Source organism: Schistocerca gregaria, chromosome 2 (assembly GCF_023897955.1).
Source record: "Schistocerca gregaria isolate iqSchGreg1 chromosome 2, iqSchGreg1.2, whole genome shotgun sequence".
NCBI classification, from domain to species: Eukaryota; Metazoa; Arthropoda; class Insecta; order Orthoptera; family Acrididae; genus Schistocerca; species Schistocerca gregaria.
In genome coordinates this window covers 425,069,738-425,083,947 of record NC_064921.1, presented here as the reverse complement: position 1 = coordinate 425,083,947, position 14,210 = coordinate 425,069,738, and positions in this window count along the sequence as shown.

The window sequence follows — 14,210 nt, the reverse complement described above, 5'->3', positions numbered from 1 at the left end:
TGTGAACAGCCCGTAACGTTGTGCCGTTGGAGGTGAGCGGCCAGCAGTGGTAGATGTGGAGAGAGAGATGCCAGAGTTTTGAGAACGGACTATCTGGACGTGTGTCTGTCCGAAAAAGGAGATTTGTAAAGATGGGATTCATGAATATATATATATATATATATATATATATATATATATATATATATATATATATATATATATGACTTTTGAACACTATTAAGGTAAATACATTGTTTGTTCTCTATCAAAATCTTTCATTTGCTAACTATGCCTATAAGTAGTTAGTGCCTTCAGTAGTCAGAATCCTGTATTTAGCTGGCAGTATTGGCTCTCGCTGTATTGCATTAGTTCGAGTAACGAAGATTTTTGTGAGGTAAGTGGTTCATGAAAGGTATAGATCATTGTTAGTCAGGGCCACTCTTTTGTGGGGATTATTGAAAGTCATATTGCACCGCGCTAAAATATTGTGTGTCAGTTTAGTGATGATCAGAATAAGTAAAGAGAGAAATGTCTGAGTACGTTCAGTTTTGCTCAGCTGTTTGAAAAACAAATAACGTAAGAGGTTTACCAGCACAGTAATTCATAATTTTTCTAAGGGGACGTTACACTGTTACAAAACAGCATCTTGGTACCAGTTCTCCTACAGACTATAACACCACTGAGATTCTCTTGCGTCCTTGCACCACTCTTGTTGTGCAGTGGTCTTAGTATGTGATGATATGCGTAACTTACTTTCTCAAGGCGTTACATACTAAGGCTGCCCCATCAATTATATGACAAAATTAGAACTGAATACACATTACAGTGTATGAAAATAAGTGTACGAAGAGCACACAATTTTTTTAAAAAAATCATCGGGTTTTGGAAATATATGTCGAGCGAGAAATAGACACTGAGAAAATAAAACACAAAACACACTGTAACGAATTTTTGAAAAGGTATTATACTGAGGAAGAAAAAGGAGATCAAAATCAAGAAACAAAAATCAGATTTCTTCCAGCTACTGGGATGGTGTTATCGAGGAAGCAATTGATATTAAATTACCGAGTGACCTTACAAATAGAAACGCATGTTCTTTTGCTTAAATTTTGCTTGGCATCCTACTGTCTCCCTGGTCAACCAACAGAGGGGTGTAGTTAAAGATACTTGCTGATCCATTTGTAATTAATATTCACTGTGTATTACCCCACATGTCTCCCGGCCAATAACGCCATACGATCGTTTCATGTCATTCACTGTATGTAACTTCTAGGGTTCAAAAATATGGGAATTTGAGTCTGCCTTCATGCAATACACTTTCTATTACTTATTTATTTATTTATTCCCCAAACTAGTTTCAGTGACAAATATCGCCGTCATTAGTGGTTTCTTTATATCTAATTTATTGTACGTTATAGCATGTTTTTAAGAATTGTTGTCGCTGTTTGCGGCATATTTTCTGTGCTTTTTCTGTTGTCGTATTTCTCGGCATACATCATGTCATCTGCAACTTCATTGGACGGCTTGCAGCTAATTTTATGCACAGAAAAGAAAAACTTTCTCATTTTGTTTATGAACCAGCACATTACGACATCTTCATAAACAAAGTGCTAGCCGAAACTTCCTGGCAGATTAAAACGGTGTGCTGGACCGAGACTCGAAGTCAGGACTTTTGCCTTTCACGGGCAAGTGCTCTACCAATTGAGTTACCCACACACGACTCATGGGAGCTCCTCACAGCTTTACTTCCGCCAGTACCTCGTCTCCTGCCTTCCGAACTTCACGTTCTGGAAAGCGCAAGCCGTCCAACGAACTTGCACAGGACATGATGTATGCCCTGAAAAACGGCAACAGAAAACGCACATAAAACATGCTATAACGTACAATAAACAAGATTTAAAGATCCCGCTAAGGACGGCGATATTGGTCGCTGAAACTAGTTTGGGAAATAAATAAGCAAATAAATAACAAAAAAGTGTTTTGCACCACGGCGGACTCATAATTCCCATTTTTTAAAATGCTAACACGAACTAGTAGAACAGTTCAAAATAAAGTTATTGCTTCTAGGGTTCATTGATTACAAAAATGCTGTTGTCAAAGTGCGACATTGTAAATTGGTGGTGTAGTGGAAGAAAGTGAAATCGACTCGCAGGATATTAGAATAATTACAAAGTAATACTGGCAACAGTACGCTATTGTCACCTGAGACAGAGAGACATCAGAAGATATTAAGATAATGCAAGGAGTAAGTCAAGATTGTGTCCTATCCCCAGTCTTTATTAACTGTTACTCGGAGACAAAATGGCTCTGAGCACTATGGGACTTAACATCTATGGTTATCAGTCCGCTAGAACTTAGAACTACTTAAACCTAACTAACCTAAGGACATCACACAACACCCAGTTTACTCGGAGACAACCTTCGGGTATATAAAAGTAAACAAAGAAAGATTAATAATAAACGCTATACTAACGATACACTAATATGATGTTACTATAAATTACTGAAGCGATTTCACAGATTTGCTGTAGCTATATTATTTTACATATTGTCACAGGGCTTTGCACACACATATAGAAAAACTCAAAAAGGTTTTTTGACGTATTGCAACTGCTCCATATGTGCCGACTCTACTGATTCTGCGGATTCTGATCGATAGTCGACTTCGCCCCACGTTCGGCGCAGCATGTCCCTATGAAGCGGTTCAAAACTACTGTTGGTGCGAGACCGCATGTCTGTTAGATTTGCTAAATCTCTGATTACTGAATCTTTCAAATGACCCCAAACAAAATAAATGCATGGGGTTTGGCCGGGAGAGCTAGGAGGCTACGACATGAATTGCTGATCATCAAACAGGCCATGACCAAACCATCGGCGTCTCAATTTCCTGCTTATAAACCCACGGACATCATGATGGAAATGGAGTGGAGCACCATCCCGTTGGTAGATGAAACAAATACTGACTCCAGTTGTGGCATGAGCCAACTTTCGATCATGTCCAAACACACGAGTCTGAGAAAGATATTTTTGCAGAATAAAAAGGGACTGTTATCTTTAAACCGTGAGACTGTACAGAATATATTAACTTTTTGTGCAACTGTGCTGAAAATTCAAAGCGTCCGACTTTGTCATTGGGACTCATGGCTTGTAACAATTCCACGCGGTAAGGCCTCAATTTCAGTCGATTCCTTAACATCTTCCAAACGGTCGATTGCGTTACGTTCACCTGTCTCCTTGCTCTGTTGGTCGACTTTTGTGGGCTAAATGCGAAACTCGCCCGCATGCGGTCAGCTACTTCTCCACTCACTGGGAACCGAACATTTGATTTTTCCCTTGCATAGGCATCCTGAAGCTTTAAACTGCGCAGGTCATCGCCGAATGGAGTTGGTGGATCTCTGATGAACTCCGCTCTGCAGTGTCGTTGCACTATTACGGCAGACTGATGCGCTTCAAGCACAACACCCGCCTGTTGCCGTCTTGCCTAATTGCCCACTGCTGGACTCTCGTGGCAGAAATCTGAAATGGGACTGCAACCGTACCAAATACAGTTTCTCTATATGAATGGAGAATTTTGTGACAATATGTCAGTTAATGTAGCTACAGTGAATTTATAAAATCGTTTCAATCATTTGTAATAACTTTGTGTTGGCAGAAAATGTATTACAGGTACAGACACTATTTGAAGAAATGGATTTTAGTAGAAAACCAAAACCATTATTATTACCAAAATTTTATAGGTCTCAGGGTTGTGGTTGGCAGGAGAGCCAACCGTGTTCCTAAAGGAGGCCGAAATGCACGCGTTTAGCTCACGCGGGCTGGCATGACGTCTATAACACCACACGCATTGGAAGTCTCTCACAATCTAATGTAATGTTATATTGTGTATATAATACATAATGTAATATATGTATTTCTATTAATGATCGGACCTACTAAATCAATAGCAGAATTGAGCAAGCTAGAACTGCCGTTTTTAAGATGAGATCGATTATTGCCACCTGTAATTTAAACTTGCTACTAAGACTCCGAATAAGTAAATGTTATGTAAACCGCTACGGTCGCAGGTTCGAATCCTGCTTCGAGAATGGATGTGTGTGATATCCTTAGGTTAGCTAGGTTCAAGTAGTTCTAAGTTCTAGGGGACTGATGACCTCAGATGTTAAGTCGCATAGTGCTCAGAGCTATCTGAACCTAGTATCCTTGCATTGAATCTAGGCATGAGCAATTAACTGGGCAATAATGAAGAAGATTGGCGCATTCGAAGCGTGACTGTGTCGACGAGTGTTAAAAATGCCTTGGACACAAAGAACTACGAATGAAGACGTTCTAAGACAAAGTCGTAATGATAAGGAATAGGGACGCGTAATGAAATCCAGAAAACCAGAAATGTTTTCACCACATCATCTGAGAAGAAAGGCACAATATTCTAATGCTGATGATGGATCAAAAAGTTATGAATGAAAGATAAATAGGAAGAAGAAGAACATTGTGGCTAGAGAATATGAGAGAGTGTTTTGGATGCACTTTCCAAGTATTACGTCCGCGAAGTCAAAAACAAGATTAGCATTAATGATGACCAAACTCGGAATGACACGGCACCTTAAAAAGAAGGTAATATTTGAGGTTGACCGTCTTTGGTTGTGAGAGGACGCTGTTGTTTCCAGTGTGTGTGTTTGTGTTTGTGTGTGTGTGTGTGTGTGTGTGTGTGTGTGTGTGTGTGTGTGTGTGTATGTGTGTGTTAACTTCCTGCACATATTGTATTATGGTTCTTGGTCAGCATAGCCCCACTTTCCGGGTTTAAATTCTCTTGCAAAGTGCTCTCTCTTTACGTTTCTGCCTTGAAAATGACTGTGTGTTCAACTGTCGAAATATCGACAGTTTCGGAAACGTCACACGCTTGCATTCCCGTAAGTTGTTTGCAGACAAATAATTTACCACTTTAACTCTCTGTTTGAAACAGAATGCGTAAACGCGCACTCCAGAATTGATCCACACGCACACTACCTACATCTTGGATCAGTTCAGAGATGGTTAACGTATGACATATTACACTCCTGGAAATGGAAAAAAGAACACATTGACACCGGTGTGTCAGACCCACCATACTTGCTCCGGACACTGCGAGAGGGCTGTAGAAGCAATGATCACACGCACGGCACAGCGGACACACCAGGAACCGCGGTGTTGGCCGTCGAATGGCGCTAGCTGCGCAGCATTTGTGCACCGCCGCCGTCAGTGTCAGTCAGTTTGCCGTGGCATACGGAGCTCCATCGCAGTCTTTAACACTGGTAGCATGCCGCGACAGCGTGGACGTGAACCGTATGTGCAGTTGACGGACTTTGAGCGAGGGCGTATAGTGGGCATGCGGGAGGCCGGGTGGACGTATCGCCGAATTGCTCAACACGTGGGGCGTGAGGTCTCCACAGTACATCGATGTTGTCGCCAGTGGTCGGCGGAAGGTGCACGTGCCCGTCGACCTGGGACCGGACCGCAGCGACGCACCGATGAACGCCAAGACCGTAGGATCCTACGCAGTGCCGTAGGGGACCGCACCGCCACTTCCCAGAAAATTAGGGACACTGTTGCTCCTGGGGTATCGGCGAGGACCATTCGCAACCGTCTCCATAAAGCTGGCCTACGGTCCCGCACACCGTTAGGCCGTCTTCCGCTCACGCCGCAACATCGTGCAGCCCGCCTCCAGTGGTGTCGCGACAGGAGTGAATGGAGGGACGAATGGAGACGTGTCGTCTTCAGCGATGAGAGTCGCTTCTGCCTTGGTGCCAATGATGGTCGTATGCGTGTTTGGCGCCGTGCAAGTGAGCGCCACAATCAGGACTGCATACGACCGAGGCACACAGGGCCAACACCCGTCATCATGGTGTGGGGAGCGATCTCCTACACTGGCCGTACACCTCTGGTGATCGTCGAGGGGACACTGAATAGTGCACGGTACATCCAAACCGTCATCGAACCCATCGTTCTACCATTCCTAGACCGGCAAGAGAACTTGCTGTTCCAACAGGACAATGCATGTCCGCATGCATCCCGTGCCACCCACCGTGCTCTAGAAGGTGTAAGTCAACTACCATGGCCAGCAAGATCTCCGGATCTGTCCCCCATTGAGCATGTTTGGAACTGGATGAAGCGTCGTCTCACGCGGTCTTCACGTCCAGCACGAACGCTGGTCCAACTGAGGCGCCAGGTGGAAATGGCATGGCAAGCCGTTCCACAGGACTACATCCAGCATCTCTACGATCGTCTCCATGGGAGAATAGCAGCCTGCATTGCTGCGAAAGGTGGATATACACTGTACTAGTGCCGACATTGTGCATGCTCTGTCGCCTGTGTCTATGTGCCTGTGGTTCTGTCAGTGTGATCATGTGATGTATCTGACCCCAGGAATGTGTCAATAAAGTTTCCCCTTCCTGGGACAATGAATTCACGGTGTTCTTATTTCAATTTCCAGGAGTGTATTTGAAGGGCTTATTTCAATAGTGGTACAAACCGATTTTTATTCCTTTTGAGATACAGAGTACTGAAGTTAAATGAGCGCTGAAAAATGTGCAGTTGAGATACCAGAAAAATTCAAGCATATGGTTTCTTGCTAGAGATGAACCTTTCTTTCTGTTTGTTTGGATCATTAATTTCAGAAGTATTATAGGCAGAAAAGTGGAGGTAATGGACTTGTATCACTATTGAAATAAGCCCTTCATTTGTCATCTGCATTTACGTCTACCTACATCCTCCAGAAGACCCTGTAATGTGCGTGGCGGAGGATACTTCCCACCGAAATTGGCAATTTTCTGTCCTATCTTGTATTCTTATTGATCGATAGGAAACTGATCGTCTGTAGTCACTATAAGCGCCCTAAACTACTAAACTAGAATCTAATTCTAGGTAGATGTATCCTGTTTGGTCATCTTGGTTCCGACTGTGATGCAGCGTTCACTTGTTCGCGACAGATCGCAACAATTTCGTGTCTGCCCCTGCACTCACGCTTGCCCTTACCCTCTCGATCCACTGCACTCATACGAAACGCTAGCTGCATGTAGAGGATCGTAGCATAAGAGACAATTCTCGGCACGCCTTCCACTGAAATTGATAATGCGGACAAGATCACAGCTAACAAAGTACTGTTCGTGAATTTGATATCTGAGCACATAATTGTGGATGAAAATCTAGAATACTGCAGGTAGTGTCCGAAAAGACGAATGTATGTGCCCAGGAATACTCCCTCGGAGATGTCAACCATACAGTATTGCACAGCTTAATAAACTGCTCACCAATACGAAGAGTCAAATAAAAATCGATAAAAATTAATGATTGGGAAAAAGGATTATTGATATCGCTGTCCCAGGAAGATAATCCTGTTTTTAGAAAGTTCCCGGAGCTATTTTGGTTAGTGTCAAGCACGTATCAAACGCTGCTAAGGACTGCGATATAAATGAAAATCAGAGGGAAATGTCTAGGTAAGTAGTTAGTTGTTGCTCCTGCTGTAACACCAGAAATGCAGATAAAATACTTCCAGCACAAAAAAAAATCGCCGTTTAATATCCAATGATAAATTGTACCATGCTTCTAATCGTGAATATGTAACCTTTATTGCAGAAACTCTATTTAATGTGTAATGGATGTTGTTGTTGTTGTGGTCTTCAGTCCTGAGACTGGTTTGATGCAGCTCTCCATGCTACTCAATCCTGCACAAGCTTCTTCATCTCCCAGTACCTACTGCAATCTACATCCTTCTGAATCTGCTTAGTGTATTCACCTCTTGGTCTCCCTCTACGATTTTTACCCTCCACGCTACCCTCCAATAGTAAATTGGTGATCCCTTGATGCCTCAGAACATGTCCTACCAACCGATTCCTTCTTCTGGTCTAGTTGTGCCACAAACTTCTCTTCTCCCCAATCCTATTCAATACTTCCTCATTAGTTATGTGATCTACCCATCTAATCTTCAGCATTCTTCTGTAGCACCACATTTCGAAAGCTTATAGTGTATTTATTTGTGAATTTATATAATTGATTGTAAATATTGTAAATTGTTGGGTATTAGTCAAGATAAATTCATTTAAATGTATCGATAGCAACGACGAAATGGCAGTAGCTGTGCCGTTGTTTGTATTTGCATATGGAGAGTCTCTGTCGCGTTGCGAGAAGAGAGAAAGCAGAGCGGTTCGAGTCATGAAGGAGTGCGGAAGTGTTTGTTGGGCGCTCCCGCAGACATGGTGTGCAGTTATGATCCCGCCAGCACAGCAACTCGTTAACCTGCAAGTATTGAGAGCCCGGTAGGAGAAGACAGGCGGAGGAAGCTGCAATTCTAACTATTGCCTGTCCCGTAATTACCCGTGGCTTCGAAGACGACTGATAGCTCTCAACCAGCAGCAGCGGCTACGTTCTTCGTCGTCTGTACAGATACAACACCGTAAGACTGTTTACTAATAGTGTACAGCCATTACCCAGCGGCATTTCTTGCACAAAATTTAATAATTTTCCTGAATCATAAACTGCAATAGTTAAAACCGGTGGGGCACTTGTGTTGTGATTGTCCTTAGACGTTATTACCAAGCAGAGCTCTTTTCCTTTCTAAGCAGTCACCGAGTGTCGTAAAAATATGAATACTGATTAACTATTTACTGCCAGTTTCGTTTGTTTGCTAATGGCCACTTCCAGTCTAAATTTTGCTGCCTCAATAATTGTTGATTCTTGTATTGTGTAACAGATTATTAACTAAGCTGCAATGTTGAGCATTAACATCGCTCACTTAAAGTAACGTAAAATTTCGTTGACAAAACTGATAACTAAAGATACAGCACAAATTAAGAGTGTGCAATTTTATTTATTCTGTATTTAGCTTAGTGAGTGGCTTCTTCTGGCATGGTACATACCTTACTGTTATATTAAATGTAATCGGTTGCTCATTTGCTTAAACTAAATTCAATTTAATCTTGCAATAATTAAAGGTAGATTGATTGCCTTTTTTCCAAATTTTTCATAACGTTATATTGAGGTTAGTGAAAGACTTTTTTTGCGAAAAAAGTTTCATTTACAGTCAGTCATTTATTTAGCCAGGTACTTCATTGAAATTTATTTTCAATATTTAGTATTTCAAATTAAGTAATTGCAACCTCAGTGATTTCTGATTCATTTATTTTCTCGTGAAATGTTGCGTTGCGGAAAAGCGTGACAACGTTCTGTTGCCACGCCAGTGATTACTTGTTTAATTTTCTTTACCATTACTTTTCTTTGGATTTTGCATATTCATTGTCCTAGTACAGAAGCTAGTGACCGTTTAATTACCCTGTTTTTGGCTAATTAGTATACTTCCTGTATTAATATATTTCCCCTGCTTGAAGTCTGCTCCAGTCCCTTACTGTCATTGTCCATGTTTCTCTACCATAGATGACAATATGGAAGTAATAATTCTTATACATAAGGAGTTTTGCTTTTTCTGAAACTTCCTTATTCCAAATCAGGTGTTTTATTGTGTGACAGAAATTGCCTCCCTTCTGTAACCTCCTATTAATTTCGTTAGTTATTCTTCCATCCCTAGATATTTCACTCACTAAATAAGTGAAACTTTCTACCACTTTGAGGGGTTCTCCATTCAAGGTAACATTTCCATTGATCCCTTTCTCTCTTCCAAATACCATTACTTCACTGTTATCTTCATTTTTAATCCATACCTTTTCATTCTTTCCTTCCACGCATCAATTTGTAACTGTACATCTACCTCTTTATCACCCCATATTACCATATCATCTGCAAAAATCATCTTTTTGTCTATTTCTTTAACTGCCCTATTCATTCCCTCCATCACAACATTAAAAAGTGCAGGAGATAGAATACTTGTCTTATTTCGAAGTATTCAGAGTTCCCCAGTGGTGTTCTAATTCTACAACTGTGTCCTCGGTACATTGGTTACAGTATGTGCTGAAAATGGTTTCCAAGTGCCTCAACGCATGCGTTTCCGCCCCGTAGCATGTTCTGCCTCACACATTCACATCGGCCACGCTCCACCCGATCAGTGTCAAAGGCAGCATAAATACGCTGCTCCAGTGTCTCCACATCTGGAACGGGCTTTGCATACACAATACTTCTGAGATGGCCCCTTAAACTATACTGAACGAGAAGGCCATCCAGCTGGATTCCCCCCCCCCCCCCCCCCTCATCCGATCCATCGGCCAGGGAACACACGGTTCAGATGACAATTGAAAATACCACTCCACTTAAATGTGGCCTCATTTGTGAATAGGTTGGATGACACAAATCCCGGAATCCTGGCTGCCTGGTTAAGAAACCAGTGACGAAACTGTGCCCGACGTGGAAAATCTGGCCCCAGTGACCCTGCACACGCTGTAACTGATAAGGGTAGTAACAATTGTCACGGTGAATGTTCCACGCCGTCGTCTGGCTTGCCCTATATTGTCGGGCCAGCTGCCTGGTACTGACACGGCGGTCACCTTCCACAGTATTAATCACACGTTTCTCCAAGTTTGGTGTCGGTACATTTTGGATACGTCCTTCATGATTTTCTGCTTCCTGGAGCGAAACACTGTCGCAAACATAGAATGCTATAGCTGTTGTCGGCGGGGATAGGTCCCCTGATACAACTCTGCTGCCCGTCGCCCGCTGCCATTTGCCTTTCCGTACGTAAACAACATGTCGACAAGCTCTCAATTCGAATACGGAACCATTGTGTACAATGCTGTATCACATCCACTACAAATTGAGTTAGCAGAGAATTGAATCGGACACGACATTACCAATTACTACGGCAGGAGAGGGTGCTAGGGGATGACGTATGAGGAACAGTACCATCCTCTAGGAGGAAACCATGTAACTGTGGCTGTGGCTGCATGGTACAGTGCGAATTGTACAGCAGTCTCTGTAACAAAGTATGATTGGATGAAGGGTCTCTAGCATGGAAACCATTTCCGGACATAAGTTCATCATAACGTTTTTGTTCCGTATCCTCTCAATCGATCAGTCCCTAGAGTTTGTACACGGTCGAAAAAATCTCCATGAATACATACATTTCAAAGTAATTTACTGTGACGAAATTTGTACATCTCCGTTTCTGAGCGATCAGCGTGTCTAACACCCATGTGAATGACTTATGTTCATTTCCCGATACTACCTACGATACTGCTGTTAACAGGCTGTTGATTCTATTACGGAGACAGCAGCCAACGGAGGGCGACATACATTACCATACTCCTGACTGAACCTAAATAAGGTTTCAACTCAAGGTCTCGTAGAATCTTGAGGACATTTGAAGAGCTACTTGAAGGATAAGCAACGACTCTGGTTTAGAAAAGTCGAAATCGGTTATCACGAGAGTAGCGCCTGTGTGTGGCCAAGTGGTCCTCCATACTGACGAACGGTGACGCTGTAGACATAGTAACAGAGCATGCGCCGTTCTCTCGGCATTTCGTGGGTGATGGGCCTGATCGCGCCGCTTCGTTTAGCACAATGTACCCGCCAACCACTCCCGAAAACTTGTTGTCTGGTTCAGTTACATTCCGCTGAAATGAAAATGAGACAAGCTCCATAAAACTTCTAATCGACATACAGACGCTGCAGTGAATGTTCCAGCATCTCTGGTGCAAATCATAATTTGAACGCCTGATAATGATTGCTAGGCATATTGTTTGCAGTGGAGTTACCGACCACCACGTGAACAGTTCCAAGATAAGATTTGTTCCTGTACCACTGTAAATTGCTAGGCGTGGTCGTATTGCATGAGACATGCTCTTGCCAACTTCAGATGTTAGAAATAACTGACCTAGGTCATTACTGGGAGACTTACAGTTTAACGTGGCAAACGAACCACAACGCAACCCGATTTTCATCGTTACACAAAGTATTGCCTGAGTCCATTGCCTACAATCACGATAACTACCAGAAAAGCCGGCTGGAATGGCCGAGCGGTTCTAGGCGCTACAGTCTGGAACCGCGCGACCGCTACGATCTACATCTACATCTACATCTACATCCGTACTCCGCAAGCCACCTGACGGTGTGTGGCGGAGGGTACCCTGAGTACCTCTATCGGTTCTCCCTTCTATTCCAGTCTCGTATTGTACGTGGAAAGAAGGATTGTCGGTATGCCTCTGTGTGGGCTCTAATCTCTCTGATTTTATCCTCATGGTCTCCTCGCGAGATATACGTAGGAGGGAGCAATATACTGCTTGACTCTTCGGTGAAGGTATGTTCTCGAAACTTCAACAAAAGCCCGTACCGAGCTACCGAGCGTCTCTCCTGCAGAGTCTTCCACTGGAGTTTATCTATCATCTCTGTAACGCTCTCGCAATTACCAAATGATCCCGCAACGAAGCGCGCTGCTCTCCGTTGGATCTTCTCTATCTCTTCTATCAACCCTACCTGGTGCGGATCCCACACTGCTGAGCAGTATTCAAGCATTGGGCGAACAGGCGTACTGTAACCTACTTCCTTTGTTGTCGGATTGCATTTCCTTAGGATTCTTCCAATGAATCTCAGTCTGGCATCTGCTTTACCGACGATCAACTTTATATGATCATTCCATTTTAAATCACTCCTAATGCGTACTCCCAGATAATTTATGGAATTAACTGCTTCCAGTTGCTGACCTGCTATTTTGTAGCTAAATGATAAGGGACCTATCTTTCTATGTATTCGCATCACATTACACTTCGCTACATTGAGATTCAATTGCCATTCCGTGCACCATGCGTCAATTCGCTGCAGATCCTCCTGCATTTCAGTACAATTTTCCATTGTTGCAACCTCTCGATACACCACAGCATCATCTGCAAAAAGCCTCAGTGAACTTACGATGTCATCCACCAGGTCATTTATGTATATTGTGAATAGCAACGGTCCTATGACACTCCCCTGCGGCACACCTGAAATCACTCTTACTTCGGAAGACTTCTCTCCATTGAGAATGACGTGCTGCGTTCTGTTATCTAGGAACTCCTCAATCCAATCACACAATTGATCTGATAGTCCGTATGCTCTTACTTTGTTCATTAAACGACTATGGGGAACTGTGTCAAACGCTTTGCGGATGTCAAGAAACACGGCATCTACCTGTGAACCCGTGTCTAAGGCCCTCTGAGTCTCGTGGACGAATAGCGCGAGCTGGGTTTCACACGATCGTCTTTTTCGAAACCCATGCTGATTCCTACAGAGTAGATTTCTAGTCTCCAGAAAAGACATTATACTCGAACATAATACGTGTTCCAAAAATCGACGTTAGAGATATAGGTCTATAGTTCTGCACATCTGTTCGACGTCCCTTCTTGAGAACGGGGATGACCTGTGCCCTTTTCCAATCCTTTGGAACGCTTCGCTCTTCTAGAGACCTACGGTACACCGCTGCAAGAAGGGGGGCAAGTTCCTTCGCGTACTCTGTGTAAAATCGAACTGGTATCCCATCAGGACCAGCGGCCTTTCCTCTTTTGAGCGATTTTAATTGTTTCTCTATCCCTCTGTCGTCTACTTCGATATCTATCATTTTGTCAACTGTGCGACAATCTAGAGAAGGAAGCACAGTGCAGTCTTCCTCTGTGAAACAGCTTTGGAAGAAGACATTTAGTAATTCGGCCTTTAGTCTGTCATCCTCTGTTTCAGTACCATTTTGGTCACAGAGTGTCTGGACATTTTGTTTTGATCCACCTACCGCTTTGACATAGGACCAAAATTTCTTAGGATTTTCTGCCAAGTCAGTACATAGAACGTTACTTTCGAATTCATTGAAAGCCTCTCGCATAGCCCTCCTCACACTACATTTCGCTTCGCGTAATTTTTGTTTGTCTGCAAGGCTTTGGCTATGTTTATGTTTGCTGTGAAGTTCCCTTTGCTTCCGCAGCAGTTTTCTAACTCGGTTGTTGTACCACGGTGGCTCTTTTCCATCTCTTACGATCTTGCTTGGCACATACTCATCTAACGCATATTGTACCATGGTTTTGAACTTTGTCCACTGATCCTCAACACTATCTGCACTTGAGACAAAACTTTTGTGTTGAGCCGTCAGGTACTCTGTAATCTGCTTTTTGTCACTTTTGCTAAACAGAAAAATCTTCCTACCTTTTTTAATATTTCTATTTACGGCTGAAATCATCGACGCAGTAACTGCTTTATGATCGCTGATTCCCTGTTCTGCATTAACTGATTCAAATAGTTCGGGTCTGTTTGTCACCAGAAGGTCTAATATATTATCGCCACGAGTCGGTTTTCTG